The sequence below is a fragment of the Meleagris gallopavo genome, chromosome 10, assembly GCF_000146605.3.
Source record: "Meleagris gallopavo isolate NT-WF06-2002-E0010 breed Aviagen turkey brand Nicholas breeding stock chromosome 10, Turkey_5.1, whole genome shotgun sequence".
Classification (NCBI taxonomy): domain Eukaryota; kingdom Metazoa; phylum Chordata; class Aves; order Galliformes; family Phasianidae; genus Meleagris; species Meleagris gallopavo.
Window position 1 is genome coordinate 14009297 of NC_015020.2, and position 23105 is coordinate 14032401.

Sequence of the window (23105 nt, forward strand, 5' to 3'; positions counted from 1 at the left end):
GCCGTTCGGGTGTAAAACAAAAGCGTGCGCGTGGCTGGATTTGGAGACGGGTTTGGCTTCAGAAACTTATCGCTACGAGTTGCGAAGCGAGGGAATGGAACGTAGCTGTTAGCAAAGCGCGGCCGCCGGCGGTGCCCGGCCCGCTGAGGTGCCAGCATCCCGTGCCTCCACCGAGTCCTCTGGGTGACGGCGCAGAGTGAAGTTTGAACACGCAGAGCAGGAGGCCCTGCCCGGTACACTGCCCTGCAAGACACGGGCTCGGTGCTTCTGTCACCTGCTAACGAGTGGGTGAGACTTCTGCCTGGGAACAGTGCTTCCAGCTCAGCCTCTGGGGCACCTGTCAGCTACCCAGCAAGAAAAACTTCTCATACTGATGCTGTAATGACTAGATACTTCGTTCTTTATTTCCCACCTCCCATCTCAGTGAAGACTGTAAGCAAAACATCCTTCTTTTTCCAGTGTGGGAGTCCCTTGCTTGCAGACAAGCCTGCCCACGTTTACAAGCACTGCTCTGCCCACACTCTACAAGCACGAGCTGCTAACACAAGGATCTCGGAAGACCTTAAAAAAAGCTACTTTAGGTTGGCTCTCGGGCTGGCTGAAGTGCCACCTGCTCTTGTTTGGTTTTCCTTCCCTTTTGGACTTAGCCAGGTTTGTGAAAGAGCTAAGAATCGAAACAGTTCCACTTTCTTGAAGCTGAGCTCCAACAAGCAGCTTTTGACATCTTTATACACAAGTGTTACTACCAATTACCTCAGGAGCCATGCTGGTTCAGAGAGACTTGCAGCTGGTAATATGAGGAAGCATATGAAAGCAAAGAACATTATTTTAAGCCATGAAACCAAGACTGAGCTGTGTTGTTACGGGTGAACAGATGTGATTATTTTGCAGGCTGTGCAATTAGTTTGTTTGTGTAATACTGAAGTAATCCAGAATGCGCTGAGGCAGATACAGACTTATTCATCTGACCAAAATTTATTGTACCCTACAAATTAAAGTCTAAATTTTCCAATGTCCCTCAGCTTCTCCTGGGAAAACTGCACACAGCCTTCTGAATGCCTTAGATTTTGCAAATGATTTTCCACATAATAATTTTTAGGTGCAAAAAAGGAATCTGCACTGTATTCATGTAGCTTGCCCAGCAGGCATGCAAGCATTTTCAGAACAAATTGCTACTGAATAGGACAAGCATATGTTAGCAAAGGAAAATGGATATCCAGCTACAAGGGATACAGCAGTAAAGCCAAATAATTATCCTGTACTGAAAGGATTATCATGATGTTCTGGTGCCACATAAGTGCACCAGTGCCACCACCATTACTCTGGAGAGCAATTGTATGCATTCACGCACACAAAAAGAAAGGGTAGGTTTTTTTCTGCTTCTCTAAAAGCAAGAAAATGGCAGTGAGTTAAAACATTGGGAAGAAGTACAGACATTTGACCCAATTTAGCTTTCATGGAACTACAAATTTCAGAGTCCTTCTCATGGAGGGACAAGCTCAGCACTTTCCATCCAAGGTGGGGCATAAGCCCTCTCACAGATGGCATTTCCAAGCTTGGTCACCAGCAAGTGACAGACAGAGGCTGTTAGGAAGGAGTGCCAGATGATCTCACTGAGCTTCCCCAGCTCAACACATTTCACAGTGAGCCCTTAAGATGGTACGTATCCAGTGGGACGCTCGGGTCTGTTGTGTCCTCAGACAACTGACCTGGGAAGGAAATATCAGAATTGGCTTGATGGAAAAACTCATTGTCTGCACAAAGAGTTGTTGCTCTTTAAGGAGGAGGCAAATTAAAAAAAAACAAACAACCACCTCTCAGTATTAAAGTAGCTTAGCCCTTGTGGAAGCCTTCAGTATTTACTTGATTTAAATCTGAATCTAGTTATTTTTTTTATTTATCCCCATAAATCAATTTACATGATTAAGCTTCTGGAAACTGCTTCCATTAAAAGGTTTAGCTGGGAGGTGAAAACTGCAAGCAAGATGGCCAGGATAGCACACAATGCAACTCAGTCTGAGAAACTCATTGAATCTTACTTCAGTCCCTACCAGTTAGAAAAGCATTCAAGCACTAGCCGTACTTTAGCACAAGCTAGAACATTCACATCAAAGGAACTAAAGTCTTAATTTTTTTCTATGAACTGAAGGCTAGACTCTGGAATCAAGATGAATTGCAGCCTCAAACCACCATAGGACTGAGTCTTCTCCCCACAAGCAGTACATCCAACACTGCATTGCAGAGAGACCAGCAATCACATTTTCAGTCATCAGGTTTTACCAAAACATATGTGCCTGTTTATGCACATATGTATTTTTGTTCTGGTCTTGCAGAATGTAAGGAATACACTAAAACTCTACCTTAGATGTAAACACAGACTAATGCTGGAAAGGGGAGAAAAGCACACATTGTACTTTACTTCCATTTGGTAGCATTCTAAGACAATTATGTAGTGTTCAACAGCTTATTTGAGATCAGGAGATCATCAAAAAGCACAGGAAAACATGAAGACAAAGCAGCCTCTGATTAATCTAAAAGATGTTCTGTAAAGGATTCAAGGACAGCAGAAAGCATTAAAAAGTAAAGAACAGCCTGCAACTTGGCTCACCAGAACGGCCGTATTGCTGTCAGCAGACCTGCATCATGAAACTGATCTGTACCAATGAACCACACTCATGGTCACATCGTGTTACATTGGCAACTCACGTTCACATGCAATAATGACATTGCTGCCCTAATCAAGCCCTGCGTCTGCCCTTCCTGCAGAATCAGAATTGTTCCTCTCGTACATCTGAGTGCGTCCTCCCTCCCCCTTACAGCAAGAAAGAAATACAAATTGTGAATGCAACCTCACACTTCTCACAGTGAAATGTGAGGGCCTGGAAAATTCTCAAACTGCAGAGCATTGATCACTTCCAGCCCAACCAGAACTTGTCCATTGTCCACAGAGAGATAAGCCTGTCAGAAAGTGATGATTTTTCCTTGTTTTCAGCTGTTGCTACAGCTGGCATGCAGGCGCTTTCATAAGAAGACAGAGCAAAAAGACCTACAAACCAGCTGGGAAATGAGAACGGTTAGTCTTATTGCTTCTGCTAGGGGCCTAACAGAAGGTGCAGAGGAAACAGAAGTCAGAGATATCTAAGAAAAGAAAACGTTCAGAAGAGTGAAAGAAAAGGGCAAAGTAACCAGGTGATGTAAGAATTACAGCAGTGTCTGTGGGGAAGGAATCGCGTAGCTAAAAGAAAAGGAGGCGGGTACCAGAGACCTGCACACCTTAGGGTTACCACCTGAAGAGCACTGCCTGAATGATGTGCAACTGTCAATCGGAGGAAGGGATTTCACAAGACAATCTTTGTGTTCATTCTGTAGTACGTGATGCAGAATAAAGCACGTTCAAGGAGACATCCCAGCAATGGCTGGTGCCTTAGACGTGCATGTCTACAAAAGGAAACAAATACTGTGTCTACTAAGACTATCTCATTAATTATTATTGGTCTGGCTTCTTTATAACCACATTTAGTTCCTGTTTTATGTTTATGGCCACATGCCCTCTTTTGATAACAGGTGCTGCAGTTCTTGAGGTTGAAGCTATTTTAAAAGCTAAGAAAATTCATATGCAAGTGAGCTACAAAGTCCACACAATGCAGAGACTGTAGAGATGCAAACACAAACCAGTTTCATATTGCTTTAATGATTGTGGTCTCTCAACTGTAGTTTGGCTGGTTACAGCTACCATATGAAAATCACCTGCTACTGCTTCTACACCTAGTACACTTCTGCTCCTGCTGTCCAGTCAATTACACAGCTTGGCAGGGAGTCCTTTGGATCAGCTCAACATCTGTGTGCTACAATCTCACCTGTGCTAGAGGTCCTTGACCTCTCAGTGCAGCTCTCAGCCATACACCTAATGCAGCCATTTCCATCAGTACACAGGCAGAGCTTTGCACACACCACGTGCTGATGTAAAGGTAACAGAGGTGAGTCAGGTCCTCTGCCTTCCTTAACTGAAAATAAATTCATTTGGATATTTACATTCTTTAAATAAATGACATGCACTACTTGTCAGCCAAGAAGAAAAATCGTTGGGATCAAAAATTAAATTTGAGTTTCAAACCACTAACTAATCAAAGAAATGTCAGATTATGTACTGAATGCCTGATCCTCCACTGCCTGCAACCTTTGCAGTCCTTTCTCACGGCCAGTGTTAAAAGATGTAAGCAACAACACAGTGGCAGCTCAATAAAGAATCAGATACAAGTTCATTGTTCTCTGTCTTCATTGACACTAAGCTAAATAGAGGCCTTCAAGTAATTGGAAATACTAACCAGCTTCATTGTAAAATGCCAGAGGAAATTCAGCAGAGCTCCCATACACAAAACCAAATTAATGATTCATAAGGCTGCATAATTAACAACGCTAAGTCAAAAAATTGTGTAGCTGAGGAAGCACATGCAGCCTTCCCTTGGCCTCTCATTTCACATGTGATTGCAATTAGATAAGCATGCACGATTTCACAAACCATGCTGCCCAATTGGGTATGGCGTGTTTTTGTATAATCTTAGATCTGAGTGGCATATCTATTTCGTTCAAGAACAGCAAGTGCATAAACTTCTATTTGTTAAGACTTCAAAGCAATGCTGCTTGCAAAACTATGGGCATTGACATCACCGTCAAAATGCACCACTTGCAACATCATATAGAGAAGCACAGGCATATTTTATTTCACCTCCCTTGAACCTTTTGACTCCAGAGGAGTGTAAGTAGTGCCGCAGGACCTGAGTCTGATCTCAAACCTGCCCCCTACCTGGCCTGCAGGAACCTCCAGTTCTATGGAACAGCCCCTAGGAGCAGGGGCAGCAGCTCCTAGGAGCTTACGTCTCAGTCACACATATCACCAAACTCACCAAAACCATTCTTTAGGTAAATGCTGTACATTTCTGCTCCTTTCCCAACTCCACGTATCCCTGCTGCTTCAAAGCTGTCTCTTTCTCTGGTTTTGTGCCACGCTCAGGTGCTTGTTCACAGCAAATCTTCTTGACTACATCCTTCACAACCTTTACGTAAGGAAATGAAATCCTGAAATGCATGCCGAGTACATGATATTTTCTAAGGTTCTTAACTCAGTCAAATAAAAGCCAAAACCAAGACATTTTGCAGTTACAGCTATTTCAATGCCAAATTTTAACGTACAGGCCTCAGCCACTCTGCTGCAGAACTGTTCAAAAGAAAAAAGGCTTTACAGAAGGGAAAAATAGTTTTCCACTCTCCTCACACTCACACATGGATGAAATGTTTTTGCTCAAACTTTCCAAAAAATCCACCTTTGAGCCAAGTCCAAGGGCTGCATTTGAACACTTTTGAAACATTCTGCATTAATGCTTTAATCATATGAAAAAAGTCATTTTGCAAGTACAAGTGTGATCGTGGATAATTCTCCTGATGTCAATTCCATTCCTCCCAGTTTACACTGTCTTGAGACCAGGATCAAGCCCAGTGCCTACAGAGAACTAAGAGAAACTATTACTCCTCCTCCAACAAGAAGTTATGAAGACTGAAAACAGAAGATGTATATATCCAGAAAGCATTAGATCTGTATGTATAATAATAAAATAAGCGGCACCATAAAAGAGCAGACCAAAATGCCCAGCCCTGTAAGCTTCATAACAAAACTTTCATGTTGCAAGGTGTATGAACAATGATGAAACGGGAGCGGTCCAAAAGTATTTGAGGTTGAAGAGGGCAGCGGTTCCCCATCAGTCCTCCTGGGTCATGGTCAGACAGGTCTGAGCATGGCAAGCAGCTGAGCTCCAGGGCTGCCTGGTGACTCTGGTCACATGGAGATGTGGATTATGCAGCTGCCCCTGCATCAGCATATCCCTGCTCAGCTGGTAGATTAGGCATAGAAACCAGATTGGAACTGGCTAGGAATGGCAAATTACCCTTTTGTGGTAACTTGATCATATCTCATAAAAATAAAAGTAAACAAAACATCACGTGGTTATCACAGAATCATAGGTAATCCTGAGTTAGAAGGGACACACAAGGATCACTGAGTCCAACTCCTGGCTCCAGACAGCACCACCCTAACCCAACCCCTGTGTCTGAGAGCACTGTCTAAATGCTTTTTGAGCTCCAGCAATTCACAGCTGTGCCTACTGCCCTGAGAAGCCTGTTCCATGCTCATCAGCCTCTGGTGCAGAACCTTTTCCTAACACCCAGCCTGATGCTCCCCTTTCAAGATGTGTCATTCAGTGATTTCTTTGTAAAGAAGATGGTATACAGAACAGCTACAACAGGTCAAGTGTTTACCTCTGAAGAGGCAATGACTGAAGAATTCAGAAACTGCACAGTGCTTGAACCAAAGCTGCCCTGGGATATATCCTTCTTTGGGTATTAACAAAGTGAGAGTTGCTTATGTTTTGTAAATAATGGGACCTAAGTGTTCCTTTATCTTATTACTGCTTCCAAGGGAATGGGCAAGTGTATCCATAAAGGAGAAGATAGGAAGAAAGAAGGGAGCTCACTGACTTCTTCCTTTTTCAGGGGAAAGATGGATTCTCCTGGTTGTTTTACGCCTACACACACAAACTTTTCTGTTTAACATCATCACTATTGTAAACACTGAGCTTTCTGCTACAGCTCTTATAAAGCATCATAAAACAAATTGTAGTTTGCCATAACTGCTCTCCTAAGAAGCTTCTAGCTTTCAATACATTTAAAAACTTGTTATTTTTCATTACTGGCTACTTGGTACTCGGTCCTTCTCCTCACTCTCAAATTATTTGCCATCCTCCATGCTCATTTCTAGCAAGCTACAGCTTTCAGAACAAGAAATTGAACTATTTGATTAAACAAGCTCTGAAAATGTAACTTTCTGTTCACCTTCTGCTCTGTTTCCCTTTGCTTTGCTCACTGCACGTATGTCTTTTATGGCCCTGCAGTAGTATGCTTAAACAGTGTAAACCCCTGTTGACTATGAGGATTTCTACCTCCTTAATTTTCACTCTAGAGTCTTCTCTCATTTTTCCCCTCGAAAAGAAATATTTCCTCCCTTAGAAGTCTGCATCACTCTGCTATCCTTTAATCTCTCCCAAGAGGACACTGGGCTTAATAATTATATTGAAGTGTCTATTATTTAGGATACTGGGAGTACTTCCCACTATCTGGGGCCTCCCATTCCTCTGAGCAGATCTTTGCCAGCTAGCTCTGTATTTATATCTAACTAGTTCAAAGCACAAGGACTTTGTCCCTCCCACCCATTGAGTTATAATCAGATGGCATGTCTTAATTTTGACTCATTCACTTTGCGCATACATAGTTTCCAGAAAGAGTAAGCGAGGAGTTTCAATTTCAGTGCTGTTCCTATAGCAGATCTTAGTAATGATGTTTTGAAAAGCGTTATATATGCTAGACATCATAATTCAAACCAATGAAATCAACTCCATAGTTCAGGATTAAAAGATGAGGGAAATCAGCTTGAAAAAGTATTGTGCATTGTGAACCGCAAAACAAAGCCTGGCATTTCTGCAAGTTACACACAAACACAACACAGCTAACCACAAAGAGGTCATTAAAACAAGAACAAATTAGTCAAAAAATGTTTACATTACCATTGTAGTTTATCTCATTGTATTTTAAGTGACCCTTATTAGGCTTTAATATGCCCCCTTGTTTTGTGGGGTGTATTCCAAAATCCTTAGAAATTCCCAGACCCCATTTTAAGAAGCTTGCTGTGCTGTCATGTAAGAGAGCTCTTCTGGATGCTGAAGGCTGTTGGACATCACAGACAGATTTCTCAGCCAGATATACAACAAATTCTTGCAAGCTTTCATGCAAGATGGACACTTGCAATTCTCTGGTCTCTGATTGCAGTGCTGTTAATTCAAGCCAACAAAGGATTCCCACTAGCTAACAGAAAATAGGCTTCAGTTCAGCTTAGAGTGAAAACATAAGAAAGAATCTCATTTTCCAGTTGGCTTGGGCACTGACCCTACCTTTATCCCTGTGCTCAAACAACAGTAAGCCAGAGTTGTCATCTTTTTTTCTTCCTCTCACTGGATTAAAAGGGAAATAATTGAAGTGAAACAAGAATTCAGCTTATCTATGGGTCCTTTGTTTTGTTTAATGCTACAATCATTCTATCTGATTTCATCAAATCCTACAAGGATTTTATTACCCTCTTATAGCCCTGCTACAGAGCCAAGTAGGCACCATTAAATCAGATTCCTACTCCACAGCTTTCATCTGAGCACTGTTTAGATTTGCAGGGAGAAGCAAGGAACAAAAGAATTTTAAATACACACGTGGAACAACTAACCTTAGAAATATATATTATGATCACTCTGCAACCACAATATTGTTTCATTGTGCATGCTGCTTCCCAACAGTTCAGATGTCAGGGATTTATTAGCTACCACAGTCTTAAACACAGAAACCTCTAAATCAGGAAGGGTATCTTTATAGTGCAGTGTAGTAAAATCCAAGCTGGGGGAGGCCGGGGCTTGGGGCTTTTGCTTTGTTTTCATTTCTATTTTTTTAGCCATTCCATCTCCTAAAATACAGCACAGTCAGAGATGCACAGCAGTGACTTGCCTTCTGCAGTGTGTGTAAGCACTTCAGCTCAAAGTGTTGCTCAGGTGTGCTGCTCTTCTGCTCTCCTCTACTAAAGCTGTGAAGAGTCAGGTAACTGAAGGAGGAAATTCGTGCCTATTTGAAAACAGTGGAAAAGCAGTTTTTTAAATGCATTTGCTTTCAAAGTCGATTCTGTTTCGTTCTGTTGTGAAACACAACAATTGAATTAGATCATTATATAGATAAGGAAGATGCTCAGTCATGTTTGTTAGATACAGTGCCAGCCTCTGACAGCCAAGGGCCCAGACATGTACTCATCACCCCCTCTCATCCCTCTTCCATTTCTGCTTCCTCTGACATTGGAGTGAGCACAGCTACTGTAGTAGCCTAAGCCAGTACCCACGTAATACATCTGCTTCTCCCTCTTGATCGCCTTGCACACGTAACTGCAGTGCTAAGACCTCCTCTCCTTGCTCAGGATACTTCTAGGTTAAGAAACGGGGTACTAAGAAACGCTTCTGAAAATGACTTGTTTTAACAACATCTCAGCTTCTACCTTTCACTTCATGTAATTACGACTTGTTTTCCACTTACTGCAAACTCTGAGCTTTCCAAACCTCACATTCCTGCCCTCTAGGATCTGTTCAAATCACAGAAATGTAGCATTAAGTCTTGCTTTCCCACAGTTATTTAATATTCACTTTTAAGATCCCTCAGAATTTGATCTCTGACTCTCCTTATTTTTGTCTTTTAGAAGCTTTTCATCTCTGCTGATGCTCCTTCTCACAGAGCAGTGCCTAGCACAGCTAGGATTTTCTTTTTGCATGTTACCCACAGACACTCGGTAACCATTTCAAACTGATAAAACCACCTTCAAGACACACCTTTATTTTGATGCCAAAATGCACGTGCATTTCAAAACAATGACATAAAGCACCTGTGGGACATCAGCAACATTTCCTTTGTTAGAAAAAGTTTAAACCTGCAATTGATGCATATCACTAGTGATCTACAAATCTTGCTGGCATTTGTCTTCAGACTTTGCCCTACATCCTTCCTATTGTTTGTGCTCCCCTTGTGCTGCCTTTTCATTTTCATCATGTTCTTCTAGACGGCCTTCCACCCACTTGCAAAGGTTCCAGGAAAAGATGATACAAACCCTAGCTGTGACCTTCAGGCACTACTGCAATGGTTTTTTTTTTTTACTGTGGGTCTGCAGAGTGCCATATCAAACACAGTCACATCATCTGATGCCAGTCTGTGATGTAGATTATCAAAGCACAATCTGCTGTAATTTAGATCCATACCTTTTTAAACATTCTGTGAAATTCTGGATGTAGCATCCTCAGCTACAGAGAAATCCCTTACTGCTGAGTTGTTGCTGCTTGGCTGTTGCCACAGTTTATATATAACTTCCTAGAAGAAGTGCTGCTAGTGACTTTAGTGGGTTTGCTTGCAAGGGAAAGGTGACAGGATTAAATTCAGGCTGTAAACACACTTCAGTACCCTCTAAGACTACGTTGGCCTGTTATTATTAGAGCATTGTGCTCAGACAGCAAAGACCTGCATCTAAGGATACTAGTTTCTATTTCCAGCTCTATGAGATTTATTTTTATTTGAACTTATTTAAAGACAACACCATCGATCCAGAAACAAAAGTCAGGAAGGAGGTGGAAGTCCACAATGCTCGAGACTCCAGACAATGACAGGAAGCAGCCCGTGTTCTGAAAGCTCCCCCAGTTCCCTTACAGATTATCTGCACTGAAGCCCAAAAAGTGAAATAAAAATATAAACAAAACTCTGCAAAGGGGAAATCCTCTCTCATTCAGATGTCAGCACAGTGGAAAATTTTAAAGAGAATCCAAGTCTGGTGCATTATGTTAGAAAAAGATTATTTACATAAAAGCAGGAATTGAACAGTAAAAAGACACGTAACAACTCGCTGCTCCACTTGGAGAAATCTCACTGTCTGCTTCCAAGTAAAACTATAAATCAAGAAACAAAAAAGCAGTTGATGTCTTTGTGATGGGTATATTAAGAGGATCTTAAGTGTTTCCAAAGTTTCTATTTTAGAGCCATCTGAACACTGCACACAGGTGTTTTAGGTATATGAAGCCATACATTTAATCTTTGATCTCCACAAGGAGTTAAAAAGCAAAACAAGAAGGGCCTTCAAACTCGACTAAGGTTGAAGAGCAGCACAAAAGTTGAGCAGAATCCAACTGTTCTGATCTGCAAAGATCAGCTGCAAACACACCAATAAACAGGATGGAAGATACTCTTTTCAAAGGAGTATTACAAACGGCAAATTAATTGTGCAATATGTTACTGTGTTCAGGAAGATGAACTGGAGTGGAAAACAAAAATAGACAATTATAGATGATGCAGTTACATTAGAAAATACTGGGGGAAAAATGTCAAGGGGGTATTATATTCTTTCACTTCAGGCTATAAGAAGAACACTGACAGGATCCATGAAAGAACTTTTCCTGTAAGTAATTACTGCAGAGCTGTCCACAGCTGGAGCACAATAAGCACTAGATAGGCAATTTGTCAATCTTGCTATAGCCACAGCTGCCTTCCACGCTACAAGAGTTTTGCAGGATCTTCAAAGTCTGAGCTCAAACACACAGTCTTGCATCCTCAACAAAATCTTTAACAAAAATTGCCTTCCTAGAGAGGACTAATCAAATGCAAGGCAATTTAGTAAATGGTCAGTGAGAACATCAGAAAGCATCAAATACAAGGAAGAAGTTTGTAAGATGGCCACCAGCGCCCCGAGGACTGGAATAAACCACCAGATGTGCTTCCCATCCAGCGGCAGACAGCATCAGGTGGCAGCAAGCTTCAGTCCTCATGGATTTATCCTGGATTAAACCTGGCCAGCAGGGCATGAAATGTCTCCATCACTTGCTTCCCCCAAACACCTGTCAACTATTCTTTATGTCTTGGTTGTTTTTTTTTTAATCTTTCTTCTGAAATGTGAAAAGGAAGCAAAAAAAGCCACTGCTTTAATATCTTTCTTTTGTTTTCCTTAAAATTTAAGCTCACTGCAAACCATGACCAGACGTGCATTTATCACTACAATGTGCAGATGTGTCAGTTGATAATTTGGCGCCCACTTAAGAGAAGGAATTCTGCTTGTTTTTTGTTCCACTCATGAGTCCAAAACCAAGTGCAAAGTTGCACAATTGTCCAATTTCATTGGAAGAGCAATATTTATAACTAAGATTCACAGAAAAGAAGGAAAGAAAACAGTCCTCCTTTCTGGTAAGTGGCTAGATGTTAAAACCCCAGAGTTTAGCAGAGAAAACATTGCCATTTTGCTGTCCCAGGCAGGTTTCTTGCTCTTTCAAGTGGACTCTGAACTTCATATATTTCTTTCTCCCCCTCATCCCCCAACCCTTGATGATAGTATTTGGCAGGAACTTTTAATTTAAAAAAAAATCCAGACTGCTTTGTGCTACTCCAGCAAACCTCTCTGGGGAAATGATGTTCTTTGCTCAGCAATTCCTGTTCAGCACAGAGTGCCAACACGAGGAAAACAGCTGGAGCGACTTCCTATTCTCCATTCAGGCCTGGTGGCCTAGTCCTTACAGAAAGGAACAAAAAGAAACAGAGGCTGAAAACAAGAAAGAATCATTGACAAAGAAACCCATGATGACTTCTGTAAGATGTTATTTTCAGCTCTGTTTTTAAATGAATGCATTCACTCTCCCGTAACACAGAACGTCTTAACAACCTCATCCAACCACTGAGCCATGGAAAAAGCTTTCCACCAAGTGGCAACCAGAACTATAACTTTAATGAGAAAAGTCGACCTGTTGTAAAGTCTGTGCAGGAATGGCCTGGGCTTGAACAGCTATAATGCCTGAACCTAAACACAGCCTCCAAAAATAATGGAAATGCTGAGCAACAGATGCTTGCTCTGAATGACCAGCAGACTGATGGCTCAAGGTGAGAGTATACATTTCCTAGGCCAGATGTGTATCCTAAGACAAGTGACCCAGGAATGCCATCTTGCTATATCCCATTGTTTTATCCCAGTCAGCATTTTTTGTGAAGAACCTTCTAATTATTCCCCAGAAAGCCCTGTCTTTCGTTTGAAGACGAATAATGTTCTATCTTGAACATCTGAATGTGGACCCCCAGTAACTCTATTAATACCTAGAAAACAACAAGTAATGCCTGCATTATCTTCAACTCTTATGTTTGTATCACCCTTGCACTGGAGAGCAGGGAGAACTTGCCAGATGGGACTGATAATTACGTGGCTGTAATCCTAACAGCTGTCACTCAGACACAGGAGGATATTGTCCAGTTTCATCTGAACACCAAGAGATTTACTTTAAATCCCTTTCCACCATGTAGAAAAGCCATCCTGGCTGTGCAGCTATCACCACATCTCTCCCAGCTTCGAGTCTGTTTTGATAGATTGTTTTTCCCCCTGAGAAACACACTGCCTGTACGTGTAGAGAAAGCCAACATTTAATCCAAGGATTACAGCCACGAAGTCCTGCTATTCTAAATCAGACTGCCTCTTGGGCTTTAATTTGAAAATCCCAATATTACTTGCTAACTTCCTCGCATTTAAATCGCAAAATGCAAAGCATCTGAGATCGTAGCTGGGTTCTGGAAGACACCCAACATCTAAATTTCCAGGGAAGTCAGGAAAGGCTGATAATTGGGTTCAGGCAAGGTTATGTATTTGTTCTTTACCACACTGATACGGGATAACACTCCAGCCTTGCATTTTTCTTTTTTTCAGCTTTGTTCATTTCTTCCTTTTAAGGAAATGCAATCTTTTTAATTGCTCCTCATCTCTAATCACACCTAGATAATACTAACTAACCCTTAACTACTTTCTAGGCAACTAATGGTTTGGTGAGTGGGGAAGGAAGAGGGGAGAGATAGCAGTGCTACACCTCCAAGGCTTAGAAATTTGCAGCCCATCCTTTTCCTGAGGCTGTGTCATGGCAGCACTCCCATCACTTGTCTGAATGACAGGATAGCTCTATTTCCTTTTTTCCCCACCTCCTTTTCCTGAATTACTTTACATTTCCCTCACTGCAACCTTGTTGCCAGTCCTCAGACTACTCAGTGGACACACTGCAGGTTCCTCGGTTCAGGCTTCAGCTGGGGGAATGAGGAAAACCTTTAAAAGAGGAGAATGGAAACAAATACTCCAAAGTAATATCCAACTGACTGTACAAAATGTTGATTAATATTAAATGAATGTTGCAACCACCCTGCACATTACGTACAATCAGTGTAGATTAAAACCAAACGCACTGCCTATAACATGCAGGGCATGTAACTTGCCTGTTACTCCACAATTAATAAAAAGGCTTAAGATAAAAAGTCACTACATGCATGGCATTCAAGTTATGTCTCATTTTAGGATCAGAATACTCCAGTACCCATCTGCTATCACAGTCCTACAACAACAAATTTTTTACCCTCCATCGCTTTATCACTCTCCCACGCTTATAAAGAATTAAGAGAATAACACCCAAATCTAATGCAGATATTTCACAGGTACACCAAAAATATGCAGCAAAACTTAATTAGTCTCTATGGGAGACAGACGCAGGGGACTGTGGAGTCCCACTCCATGACTTTGGTAGGTTATTGTACTGGTAAAAATGTTTCTTACCTAGGTCACTGCTTTACCTTTTCTTCCTCAATTATTTGAGGAATTGTTTTACAGCCTCCTTTGATCTAGGTATTCAGGCCAGCAACAATACAGAGCAGAGCTGGGTAAACATCATCTTAAACAATATTTAATCAAAGAGGAATTTTTTCAGGTTTATCACGCTTCCATTGCAAAGAAAGCTGTCACTAAATCTGTGTAAGTACCCACACAACAGCAGCTCCAGCAAGCCCCAGGACATGCAGCTGCTGACCTGCCTGGGCATCCCCCAGGTACAGCACTCACTGCTTGTTTTCCTCATACAACCTACCCAAATATCCAAAATCTGTTGTACAAGGAACTCAGGATGTGACGAGTGCAACCTGATTATTCCTAAGTCCTACAGCTGGAAAGGCATTATGTACATGTTGAAGAAACTCAAAGCCCAGAGGTTTAGCTAGTAGGAAGTTGTGAAACTCTTAACCAAAGTGGCCAGAACCTGATGAGATGGTGGGAAGTGTGAGGAATCTGCCTTACCCTGCGAGCTCAGCTGGCTAACTCTGTAGAACAACACTGAAGGAATTAGATCAGCTCACTCTTTCTTCTTCAACTTGATTTCCCCTGTGTTCCTACGGTCACGTTGCCTGCCACTCTCCCCCTTAAACCAGTGGATTTGAGCCAAGTTTAACAGAAATTTAAGCCACTGTATGGTTCATGGAAACCTATAGCTGGAAAGGAAGAGGGCTTTTAGCATTTTGTTGATAAAAATGCCCCATCCTTGTGAAACAATGCATTTGGAGCATATACCTCCTCAGAATCCTGAATCAGTCTGAAAGCACTAAGTAGTAGAAAACTAGGCTTCATTAGTTCTGGCCTCTGGGGTTGGGAGTGTGTAAAAACACATGTGAGAGCAGGAATGATAGATTTCAGCAAGCCTCATATTTGGAAGAAATACAGAGGAACTCAGGGACTTGGATTGTCTAGAAATCCACTAACATGGAGCTGCAGCAAATCAGCTGTACAAATGAATGAGACCCAGCTTCCCCCTGACGTGTGACTCCTTCCAACCTTCCCTCCACATAACCCGAGCCCCTTGCAAACACCCCAACCCTCTTCTCCTTCCCTCGCAGCCCAGACAACAACCAGCACACGCTGTAGCTGGGCTGCATGGTCACCACTGCATGGCCAGCACTGGCCACTCAAGCTGCCTGTCTGTGCCAACTCGCCTACAGCAGGAAAGTGGAGGAGAAACTTCTGGAGCTCCAGCTGGAACCCCTTCTCACAGTGGGGTCATGAAAGAAATTCTCTTTTCTATCCAAGCACTGATTTTATGCCATTTGCATTACTACCTGGGGAACATCGACTGCTCTGCTAAGCTGAGTTGATATCCACAAAGTGATTCAAGATCCAAATGAAATACAGGCTACAGGAAGTTATCCTTACTTGCTCATGCCAATAAGTAGTGTTGGTTGGAGATTAGAAAGAATTCAAAAATATCCTTGGAAAATGAGGCAATGCTTTGGAGCAAAGTGAAATTAGGTGAAATTGGGAAACATTTTAGAAGAGATCAGTCATGATTGTACACAACGCAAGCAAACAAACCCTAAAAAATACCCTAAAACCTCAAAAATGGGTGTCTTGACCAACCTGGACAACTATAGAAGTCACACTAAAGATTTTCACAAAGCTTTTACAGAACTGAAATTCAGGCTCCCCCGGCAGAACCGGGCACAGATTTGACACTGGTTGACTCACAGTGGTTTACAGTCCTGAACTAACACACAGCCCATGTGTGATTTCCATTTACACAGAGATGGCAAACTATTAAATTCTGATAACTCAGAAGTGGATATATGTCCTGGCTCATCATCCATCATTCCTTCCCTCTTCCAGACCAGACAAAGCGTTATGCTATCCCAGCAATCCATCTGCCCACAAGAAGGCAACCATCCAGCTGCAGCCAAGTTCTCACAGAGGAAGAAATCTCATGGAGTCCATAGAGCAAAACCAGTCACGTTGGACAGTTAACAAATACATACAACCATACCCACTAACAACTGTAATCATGGAAAGGGAAGCAGTGGGCTATGGCACTAAAGAGCAAAAAGCCCTGTGCACAGCAAGCAGTACAACACACTCTGTGGATTGAGAAACTCAGAGGCAGCAAAACACGTCATCTGGTGCATTCTACACTGGCATCAAAATGGAACCACAGCATTTTAAATGTTCAGGTATTGAGCACTTACACCTAAAACAGAGATAGAAGAGGTCAACTACATGGCACTCACATTTAACAAAACCCACCCTTAGAACTGATAAAGTTTTATGTATGTAAGTAAAACCAAGTATCAAAACACCAACACCTAGCAAATATGCACAAGCAGCCCTGCATTGTCTTTTCAAGTGCTGTTATGAATTACTCAAGGTACTGATGAGAAATCCAGACATAGCCTTGTTAAAGCAATAGAAAGTCTAAAGAAAAAGATAATTCCAGATCTTTAGGTATTTCCTAGATCACACTGAGATTTTTCTCCCACTCTGGTATACAAAAGCCTCAGCCCTTTGCAAAAGGCACGACTATGCCAGATGTACATTTTTCACAATCAAATCTGTTCTAATTTCTCCATAAAGGATATGATTTTACACTAAGTCCTTCAACTGAAATGCATCAAAGGGTTGTGCAGAACAATGAATTACCTGCAATTATGATCTGACTTGGTAGGCAAACCATAAGAGCACAAAGGACCCACTGTTAACTCCAGAACAATTTAGGACGTTACAACTCGTCTTATTCTCAAAAGTTCAGCATTTTGTAGCATCCCTCATCAGGTCTCCTCACGTTTCACAGATTTTTACTGAATTAAACATCCCACAACTCTCTAAGAAGCAAGAATGAACTGTTACAAGGACGAACAGAGCATGTACTGAAACACTAGCAGTGAAAATACTGGGAGGGATTGGCTCTGTGCAAGAGCTGGGAATAGATCCTAGAAACACTGACTCGTTGCTCTTTGCTCTAGTCAGTAGGTTCTGTTGGCAGCTCACTGCCTTAAAATCTTTATGCTCCTACCTGAACAGCCATTAGGAGCAAACAGCTGAAGAAATGTTATGGTTTTACGTTCCAGGCTACCGCTCCACGTACATCAATCACACCGTGCAGTGCAGGTCTAAGCCCAAATGCTATCTTGAGAACTGAATTCACATCTTCCTAATTAACAGGCTGAGGTCCTCCGCTCTGAGGCTTTGTATCCACCTCAGTAATGCGTCAGCCAACCACAGATAGGAAGACAGCAAAGATCAGAGCCTCCTTCTCTGCAGAGCTTCTGCCAACTCTGAGTTAGAAGCAGAGCAGGCTATTATCAGGAAAGCGCTCCGGTGTCACTCAAAAAGGAAAAAGCATACAGTTCCTCCTCTTGGCTAGGCCTTGTAGAAAATAATGGCATGCAAGGAAATGGAGTCCTTGAGGTGCACTCCCAAAAGATCACATCCTTTGGGGCTGTGAGGAAGGGGAATCAATAGCCTGACTCTTCCAGCTCACCCACTACTGCGATGAGATCCAGCCCTCCTGTTTGTGCTAGGCAGGTGGGAAGGAGCTTACACCACAGCCACCATCTTTCACATCCAGCAATCAACCACACGCACAGCTACGGCCTGCAGCAGACAGGGGCACTGCAGTATCATAGTGCAGGATATTATAAACACTCCCAGGAGCCAGCAGAGCAAAACCTGGAAAGAATGAGGCTGTCACTTCAGACGCAAGCAGCAACATAAAAAACCAAACAACCTCACTCCGGAACCTGCCACTGATATCAATTAGAAGCATACCTGCAGTGTGCTGGTTAGAAGGGCAACCAAATGGGCTGTCAGATCTGACTCAGGACCTGCTCACCTGGTGGTGCTGTGTGACTCAGCAGATTGCAGGGGATGCTGGGATTCTCTGAAATAGTCTTTTTCTTTTTTTTTTTCCCCCTCTTTGTAGATATGATGCTGACCTGCGGTCCTCTGATGTATTTCTCTAAGGGTCAAATCTGGGGGAATGTGAGAAGCTACTCATAACATGCACTTCTGGTTTGTGCTATAGAACATCTGGCTTGGAATGGGAACAGCTGGCACACACAAGCAGTGGGGCAGTGGAAGAAACTGCTGTTGTGAGGAAAGTTAGCCTTGCTGCTGACACAAAGCTGGAAGAACCTGGATTCTTTCCTGGCTCAGTCAGTAACTCACCTGTACCTCAGTTTCTTACTCTGAACAGTGAACAGAAAAAGAGTTGTATTGTGACTTTGTAGATACAGCTCAGAGAAATGTGCAGCCCATTCCATTGGTATTTGTAAAAGTGCTTTAGAAGTTCTGCAACAAGGGTCTTGTAGCAGAACAGGCATGGATACTTTGGAAACAGTCAAATTCCAAAGAAAGAAAAAATAAAAAAGACATTTCTTATCCACAAGTTTATCACTCTAAAAGAGCACAAACATTACACCTCACACAATGCCTGGGATATCTGAACAGAAATATCAGAGAGAGGCTTTGAGGCATTTTCAACATAACCAGGAGCAGGAAGGATGAGACTGCAGACCCTTGAGGCTTAATTTGAATAGATAATTTCATTGCTTATCTGATCTACATCTGCAATCTGAACTTTTTGAGGTTTGCCTACTACCACTAATCAAGACACCGCGCTGAGAACACAGGAAACCTCAACAGATTTGGTCAAGAAATCACGTAGGAAACAAAATGAGGTCATGCAATTCTTCTTCAGTTTAACACTGGCAAAAGGGAGAAGGGGGTAGAAAATGGAGAGAGAGGAAGTCCTTTATTTTGTAAATCAGAATCACTGCACAGCCAGTGATACTCCCACATTTCTTTTTGTTTTCATCCACTTCCACTTCTGCTTCCTTGCTGCACCTCAAGCTAATCAGCAGTGCAAGTAACACGAGTGTCCAGCTTCCCATTGCCCATCAGTTATACCAGCAATTGCTCAGTTCTCTCCTAAATGATTTTGAATAAAAACCAGCTTAATTTGAACACTGCACATAACCAGAAACAAGATTCACACTGCAATTTTTACCCGACTAACAGAATTCAGGTGGTTTACATGAATTTTAGTTAGCCTAAATAAAAAACTTCAGTGCTGTACACAGAAATAGCTTCCCCCATTCACAAGTGGCCATGTAGAGCTGCCCTACACATATCAAAGGAGTCGGAATGAATTCCCATCATCCACACTGAATACATCACTCTATCCAACCATGACACAGAAGAAAAAAGCAAGTTCCTTTCTCATCAAAAAGAAAATAGCAATGCCCTGAAATCACATGTCTTCTAGGCAGCCTCCCAAGCACACTTTGTTTTCATTGACTAAAATAACGCCTTACAATAGAAATTGAAAGCAGATTTTCCTACACTATAAAAAGTCTTATTCTGCAAGAGACCAGCAGATTCTGAATCGTGTTATTTAGCTGACGCTCGTAGCTGCATATTGAAAGAACATGGCTCAGCTAAATAGAGAAAAACTAGTGGCTCTGTCTGCACTCTGCTCCTGCTTTAATGACTAGAGGAGGGATACAACCAGCCTGAAATAACAATCTGAGCTCCACCAAGCCGTTTGGAAACAGGCACCACACAGTCCTATTTATCGGTTCTCTGATGACCAATTCTGTAAATAACTCCAAGGGTCACAAGGGCAGCAGAGGCTGACTGGGACACCCAGGCCCAAACCCCACAGACAAAACACCCACAGGCACGCCTGAGTATTCCCCAAGAACACCTCCTTCCAGCCTCCTCCTCCTCCTCCTTGTTGATACACAATCAGTGTTTGTCAGTCTGTTTGATCTGAATGCCTTGGCAGCTGGTTTGGAAGGGGGAGGTGATAGGTGTACTCACCCCTAATTGCACTGACTAATTTTGATCTGCCTGCTTCATGCCATCACCGGGGTGTAGTCAGAACTTTGCTCTGTTTTTATGCCAGCACAACTCCGTTTATTTCAAAGGAAATGCCCTTTAGTTTGACAGCTGGAAGTGAGATCAGATTGGACAGAATATTGGGGAAATTTTCTAAACATACACAAGCTCATGGGTCATGCAAGAGTACAAGTGGATATTTTTGCCTCTCTCACAATACTTAGCACAAGTACTGGTAAAACTTTCCCCAGACCTTCTGGACACCAGCCTAGCTCTGCTGATCTTCACTGAAGCAATCTGTAGTCATGCTGATCATTTGACACTAAACCTCAATTTACTTTCTACTGCTATTTTCTAAGAACGAAGAATGCCTCTTTGAGTCCAATGATTATGTTCATTTTAAATAGGAATGTGGCAAAGGGGAGTCAACTCTTTGAAAGGGTAGATAACAGCAGGACGAGGGGAAATGGTTTTAAGCTGAGGGAGGGAAGATTGAGGTTGGATGTCAGGGGGAAGTTCTTTGCTATGAGAGCGGTGAGGTGCTGGAACAGCTGCCCAGAGAGGCTGTGGATGCCCCGTCCATCCCTGGAGGTGTTCAAGGCCAGGTTGGATGGGGCCCTGGGCAGCCTGGGCTGCTCTGAAATGTGGAGGTTGGTGGCCCTGCATGTGGCAGGGGTTTGGAGATTCATGATCCTTGAGGTCCCTTCCAACCTGGGCCATTCTGTGATACCATACAGTCACTGTTTGCAGTCATTTCTTCTTTCTGCTTGCTTCATGTGTTTCATTAGAGTTCGATTTATACCCTTACTGCATTTTCCAGTCCTATAAAAAGTGACAGCTAAATAGAACCCAACTCAGAAATATTCTAACTTTAAAAAAGACAAATTCTCTTTTTTTTTCACCTCTAAATTTTCTGTTTGGCCTTCTGTCTACAAATAGAGGCTCTTAGCAAGTTCAATTTTTTTTTTTTTCATAGGTTAAGAGGAAAGTTGCCCAACTGTTTGACAATCAAGGCATACTGGAAACAGTCTATAAAGTAATAGGGAAGAAATTATCAGCCTAGGATCTGTATTGTGATCACACTCAATGGAAAGGTATTTTTTTAAATGACCAAAAGCAAACAAAATCCTATCTTTTTCCTTATGTTTCTTACAATCCTCACATTTAAACTAGTCACCCTATGAAACTTGGAACATTCCTTATTTGTCGTTCCCCTTCTGCACTCCTCACTGCTACGAGACAAGTCTGCATTTCGATGCAAAAAGCTGCAGCATCTCCTCCTTGAAACAGGACTAAGGAGATGGCCCACTTTTACAGCCTAACGGGAGCAACACCCAGTGGAGAGCTCTCAGGAGCAGAGCACTCACATTCCTTGGGGAGGTGAGTAGGATGTGTAAGGAAGGCCACTGAAATGAGTGGATGAGTTGCAGAGACAGGTGTCAGGAGGAGGAGGAGTGCCATTCAAATGGATGTGACGGTGTGCATCTCAAGATGGCACAGAGAACATGAAATATGAAGGAGGGCTGCTGGCATTTCCTGCTGTAAGGTACTTACAGCTTATTCTTGTCTCAAGAGTTTCCCGCTTTGTTTTAGGCAATATTCTAAACCAGAAGACATTTGCCTTTCATTTTCTCTGGTTTTACCTCTGCCTAATACAGAAAATTGCAATCCCTTTTTTAAACAACATTTTTTCCTTCTCTTCAATATGTATTAGAAACTAACTGACAGACAGAGTTCTTAATCAGTTAATAATGAAACATATTTTCTCATTTTTATGATGCGGTTGGTTACACCTTCTAAGCTTGGAGTCAGGTTGTTCCCATACGCAAGCAAAGAAATAACCTACTGCAACATGTGAACTTTAATCAAAAATTGGCAAACTATTAAACAAACTTTCAGCAATCCATCCTTAAGCAAAAACCAGGAGAAAAAAAATAATCAAAACCTGAACCACTCATCTCTGTCCAGTGAAAGATGTAGTTTCATACTCTTTCCATAATATTTGTTGGGTGGTCAGATAAATAACACATCAAGATACCACTCTGCCTTCCATTTCAATAGCATACCCTCCTTCAGCAGTCTTCACTTCAAGAACTGTGCACAATTTCACAAAACTCCTTGCAGCAAATGCTACAATTTCATTTTATGGTCTCTGGGAGAATGAAGACTCAAGGATAGTATTTTCTAGCACAAAAGACCGACATATATATGTTCTGAGCTTCACAAACCAAAGGTGTTCTGGCCTTTACAGAGATTGTTGGACAGGAATATAAAGCAAACAACTCTTGTTTATTGTACCCACACGGCTCCCTGAAACCTGAGCGCACAAATGTCTGGTTCTGATCATCCATCCAAGTCAGAGTGTGCAATCATGCCCTCCTCAGGAAAGGAGGAGTGAAAGCTGAGAAAAAACCTGTCCCTTGCCTACAGAGAAAGCCAACGAAGTAAGAGTCAGACAGCATACACACATATGAAAAAGGCCTTCCTGCAGAGGGTTGGAGGAAGCCACCAGAAGAAATTATTGACCAAGGCCTGAGAAAGGGGACAAGAAAGGCCCCACGATTGCCACCCTGAAGATCTAGGAAAGGACTCTGAAGCACTGCTGCTAGATTCCAGGAAGAAGCTACAAAAAGGATTTCTTTGAAAAGAGGAGGACTGAAAGATAAAGTCAGAAGATGATGACAGAAGGATACTGTGGATCAGCATTCTTCAGAAAACAGCTAAGTTTCTTTGAAAGCTCCAAAAGCGTTGGAGAGCTTAAGAGGAGCATGGCCTTGCCAGGAAGAGAAAATTATACAAGAGAAGGAGGACTGGAAACCCAGAGAAGCAGGAGGCACAAGAGAAGGGTGTAGTATTGAGCTGCACACTGCAGGATCAGGCACCTCATCCATCCATGCAAATCTCACCAACATGGATGCCATCCCTCCTCCCACCTGTGTTGGCAGAAGAGGAAGCAAGTTCAGGGTCCTTACCGTTATGAAATAAACTGTTTCCTCTTCACAAC